General features: G+C 37.5%; 1 pseudogene; it reads right to left on the reverse strand.

The window, feature by feature from the left end:
• Positions 1-1,900: 1,900 nt before the first annotated feature.
• Positions 1,901-3,310, reverse strand: LOC117797456 (annotated as a pseudogene).
• Positions 3,311-5,881: the final 2,571 nt, after the last annotated feature.

Below are 5,881 nucleotides of genomic sequence, written 5' to 3' on the forward strand. Positions count from 1 at the left end.
TGGAACCAGAGAAGGTCCCGAATTCCCAAGGAATTGTTGAAAAGGACAAACAAAGCTGGGGGCATCACATTGCTGGATTTCAAGCTATACTAAAAAGCTGTGATCACCACGACAGCATAGTACTGGCACAAAAGCAGACACATAGTCCAATGAAACAGAATAGAGAACCCAGAAATGGACCCTCGGTTCTTTGGGCAACTAATCTTTGGCAAAGCAGGGAAAAACATCCAATGGAAAAAAGACAGGCTCTTCAATAAACGCTGCTGGGGAAATTGGACAGCTATGCGCAAAGGAATGAAACTTCACCACTGGCTCACACCATACACAAAGTTAAACTCCAAATGGATGAAAGACCTCGATGTGAGACAGGAATCCATATCAAAATCCTAGAGGAGAGCATAGGCTGCAACCTCTTTGACATCAGGCACAGCAACTTTTTTCATGACACATCTTCAAAGACAAGAGAAACAAAAGAAAAAATGACCTTGTGGGGCTTCTTCAATATAAAAAGCTTCTGCACAGCCAAGGAAACAGTCAAAAAAACTAAGAGGCAGCCCAAGGAATGGGAGAAGATATTTGCAAATGACACTACAGATAAAAGACTGGTATCCAACATCTACAAAGAACTACTCAAACTCAATACACAAGAAACAAATAAATCATAAAATGGGCAGAAGATATGAACAGCCACTTTTCCAATGAAGACATACAAATGGCTAACAGACACATGAAAAAATGTTCAAAATCATTAGCCATCAGGGAAATTCAAATCAAAACCACACTAAGACACCACCTTACACCCTTTAGAATGCAAAAATTGACAATGCAGGAAACAACAAATGTTGGAGAGGATGTGGAGAAAGGGTATCCTTCTTCCACTGTTGGTGGGAATGCAAGTTGGTACACCCACTCTGGAAAACAGTGTGGAAGTCCCTTAAAAAGTTAAAAATTGAGCTACCCTATGACCCAGCCATTGCACTACTGGGTATTTACCCCAAAGATCCAGACGTAGTGAAGAGAAGGGCCATATGCACCCCAATGTTCATAGCAGCATTTTCCATGATAGCTAAATTGTGGAAGGAGCTGAGATGCCCTTCAACAGATGACTGGATTTAGAAGATGTGGTCCATATATACAATGGAATATTACTCAGCCATCAGAAGGAATGATTTCCTAACATTTGTAGCATCATGGACGGGACTGGAGGAGATTATGCTAAGTGGAAATAAGTCAAGCAGAGAAAGACAATTATATGGTTTCACTCATTTATGGAACATAAGAAATAGGAAGATCAGTAGGAGAAGGAAGGGAAGAATGAAGGGGGGAGTAAACAGAAGGGGGAATGACCCATGAGAGACTGTGGACCCTGGGAAACAAACTGAGGGCTTCAGAGGGGAGGGGGCTGGGGGATTGGGATAGGCCGGTGATGGATATTAAGGAGAGCACATATTGCATGGTACACTGGGTGTTATACGCAAATAATGAATCATGGAACATTGCATCAAAAACTGGAAGTGTACTGTATGGTGACTAATATAACAAAATAAAAATTATTTTAAAAAAAGGAAAATGTAAGTGCTCTTTTATGATTAGAGATGTTGATTCTTGGAAACCTAATATAAAGGGGGTATGCCATAGAGATATAAAGGACTTTAACCTGTAATTTAACTTTGACAAAGTTTTGTAATTTTTACTAATATCTCATTATTGAGAAAGACATACGGTTATGGTGTTGGCTTGAAACCAGTTTGAGAGGGTTTGACTCCTTCCTTTCTCATTTTCGATTTATGTAAGTGGATTCTTCAAATATGTGATATGGAGGAGGGCACCAATGCAGTGCCCTTTTGGATGGTATTAATCACTTCTATCACACTACCTCTTGTATAGATGCTAAGATTTCTCAAACCATTAAAATTATTAATAATACTGCTTTGATATGATGAATGAGCCTGTAGGTGAGATGGTATCTCATGTTATGTACACATCTGGATAATTGGAATAGCATCAAGGTATTCTTGATTAGCCGAGAAAGTGTTGTGGGAAGAGGGTTATATTAACCTCAACAAACATAATTGTGAAGTGAATTTTTGCTCAAGTAGAATTGAGTGTGCAGTCTGAAAATAGAGGGAATCAATGACTGAAACCTCTAATAATAGCAAATACTTCTTCTATTGATAAGACACAGTGGAAATGTGCTGCTATATATAATGTGTGTCATGGAGGACAATATCTAAGGATGAATTAGCCAATACAATTCCTGTTAGACCCACCACTGTGAATAAAATGATAACACCCAGGGCTCATTGCTTGGCTGGTGATCATTTGATGTTACCTCCGTGAAAGATTGTTAGTCAACTAAATACTTTTATTTCTGTTGGGATAGCAATAATTACGGTGGCTGACGTAAGGTATGCTATGTGTCAATATCCATGCCTACAGTAAATATACGGTGAGCTCATGTAATGAAACCTAGGATGATGAATATTATGGCTCAAACTACTACTATATATGTACAGGGTTCTTTTTTTTTCTCCTGAGTAATAGGTCACGATATGTGAAACATTCCAAAACCAGGTTAAAAGTAGGATATACATTTCAGGGTGTCTGAAGAATCAGTAAAGATGTTGTTATAGAATGTGTCTCCTCCTCATGTGGGGTCAAAGAACGAGGTACTTAGGTTGTGGTCTGTTAGTAACATAGCAATTCCAACTGCTAAAACTGGAAGTGACAGAAGTAGAAAAACATCTGTAATTAGGACAGATCAAATGAATAAAGGTGTTTGGTATTGGGATATAGCAGATGGTTTCATGTTGATATAGTAATGAAGTTGATAGCCCCTAAAATTGAGGATGCACCTGCTAAATGAAGTGAAAAATTAGTTAGATCTATTGCTCCTGTGTGTGCTAGATTGCCAGCTAGAGGAGGATATACAGTCCGACCAGTTCCTGTGTCTGCTTCAACTATGGATGTTGTAAGAGTAGAAACGATGGTGGTAATAGGCAGAAGCTTATATTATTTATTCAGAGAAATGCTATATCAGGTGCTCTAACAATTAGTGGTACTAGTCAGTTTCCAAACCCTCCAATAATAATAGACATTAGTGTAAAGAAAATTATTATGAATGTGTGTGGGCAGTCACAATTACATTAGAAATGTTGTCATCTTCCAGTAAAGCCCCAGATTGACCTAGTCTGGCATGCATTAGAAGGCTTAGGGTGGTTCCCACTATTCCAGCTCATGCGCCAAATAGAAGGTACAGGGTGCCAATATCTTCATGATTTGTGAAAAATAATCAGTGGTTTGTGAACATAGGTAAAATGGCTGAGGAAAGCATTAGACTGTAACTCTAAAAACAAAGGTTAAGCCCTCTTTTTGCCAAGCTCTGTAGTGAATAATTATATTGAATTGCAAATTTAAAGAAGTAGCTTCAATTCTGCCAGTGTTTCTCCTTCCTTTTTTCAACTAGACTGCAGAAGTAGATTGAAGCCAGTTCATTAGACTTTTTAGCTGTTAACTAAAATTTCATGGGTGTAGAAACCCACCAATCTAGTAAGGATTTAACTTAATTAAAGTGTTTGATTTGTATTCAGTTGATGTAGATAGAGTCTTGCAATCCTTTATCCTTTTCAAGAATTAAGCGAATTACTCTTGCTTTGGGTTTTGAAGGCTCTTGGATTTTAACCTAAATTCCTAGTCCAGATTGATAGTATTGGTGTTAGTGGGAGTGTTATTGCTGAGGTTATGATTAATGGTTATAAATAAATTAGTTGCTTTATGTTTTCAAACTATCATTTTATTTTTATGTCTTATTGAGGGGAATATGGTTAATAATGTAGAATGAGCTAATCATGCAGAAGTATAAGTTGAGTAGTGCTATATTGGCTATTAGTGTTGGTATAATAATGAAATCATTTTTTTAGTTTCTTCTTTTTTCTTCAAGTTTTTATTTAACCTCCAGTTAGTTAACACACAATATAAAATTAGTTTCAGGAGTAGAATTTAGTGATACAATACTGATGTACAAAACTTGGTGCTCGTCACAACAAGTGCCCTCCTTAATCCCCATCACCTATTTAATCCACCCCACCCCCGACCCCATCCACTTCTTCTCCATCAGTTTGTTCTCTATAGTGAAGAGTCTGTTTCTTGGTTCACTTCTCCCCCCCCCAGTATTCATTTGTTTTGTTTCTTATATGCCACATATGAGTGAAATCATATGGTGTATGTCTTTCTCTGGGTGACTTATTTCACATAGCATAATATTCTCTAGTTTCATTCATGTTATCGCAAATGGAAAGCCCAAATACCTGTCAACTGATGAATGAATAAAGAAGATGTGATTATATATATATATATATATATATATATATATATATATATAATGTGTATGGAATATATGGAATGGAATATATGGAATATGGTGTGTGAGCCAATAAAAATGAATCAAACCTTATAGTACATCATTAGTTTCAGATGTAGTGTTCAGTAATTTATCAGTTGTGTATAACACCCATTGCTCATCACATCATGTGCCCTCCTTAATGCCCATCACCTAGTTATCCCATCCCTCCAACCACCTCCCCTCCAGCAACCCTCAGTTTGTTCTCTATAGTTAAGAGTCTTTTATGGTTTGCTTCCCTCTCTGTTTTTATCTTATTTTATTTTTCCTCCCCTTCCCTATATTCACCTGTTTTGTTTCTTAAATTCTGCCCACAAGTGAAATCGTATATTTGTCTTTCTCTGACTGACTTACTCACTTAGTATAATACACTCTAGTTCCATTCATATTGTTGCAAATGGCAAGATTTCATTCTTTTTGATCTCTAAGTAATATTCCATTGTATATATACATACCACATCTTCTTTATCCATTTATTAGTCAGTGGACATTTGGGCTCTTCCCATAATTTCACTATTGTTGATAATGCTGCCATAAACATTGGGGGGCATGTGCCCCTTCAAATCAGTATTTTTGTATCCTTTGGGTAAGTACCTAGTAGTGCAATTGCTGGGTCATAGGGTAGTTCTATTTTTAACTTTTTGAGGAACCCCATACTGTTTTGGCTACACCACTTCTTTTCCCACCAACAGTGCAAGAGGGTTCCCCTTTCTCTGCATCCCCAAGAACAGCTGTTATTTCCTGAGTTATCAATTTTAGCCATTCTGACAGGTGTGAGGGAGTATCTCATTGTGGTTTTGATTCATATTTCCCTGATGATGAGTGATGTTGAATATCTTTTCATGTGTCTTAGTTATTTGTATGTCTTCTTTGGAAAAATGTCTATTCATGTCTTCTGCCCATTTCATTTTTAATATTTTATTTATTTAGAGAGAGAGAGAGCATGAGTTGGGGGAAGGGCAGAGGGTGAAGGAGAGACAGAATTTCAAGCAGACTCTGAGCTGAGTGAAGAGCCTGACACGGGGCTCCATCTCATGACCCTGAGATCATGCTGAGCCGAAATCAAGAGACAGATGTTTAACTGACTGAGCCACCCAGGCATCCCTCTTCTACCCATTTCTTAACTGGATTCTTTGATTTTTGGGTGTTGGGTTTGAGAAGTTCTTTACAGATTTTGGATACTAACCTTTTATCTGATATATCATTTGCAAATATCTTCTTCCATTCTGTTGGTTACATTTTAGTTTTGTTGATTGTTTCTTTGCTGTGAGGAACCTTTTTATCTTGATGAGTTCCTAATAGTTCATTGCTACTTTTGTTTCCCTTGCCTCCAGCGATGTGTCTAGTAAGAAGTTACTGTGGCCAAGATCAGAGAGGTTGCTGCCTGTTTTCTGCTCTAGGATTTTGATAGTTTCCTGTCTTGTATTCAGGTCTTTCATCCATTTTGAATTTATTTTTGTGTACGGTGTAAGAAAGTGGTCC

Source organism: Ailuropoda melanoleuca, chromosome X (assembly GCF_002007445.2).
Source record: "Ailuropoda melanoleuca isolate Jingjing chromosome X, ASM200744v2, whole genome shotgun sequence".
Taxonomy (NCBI): Eukaryota; Metazoa; Chordata; class Mammalia; order Carnivora; family Ursidae; genus Ailuropoda; species Ailuropoda melanoleuca.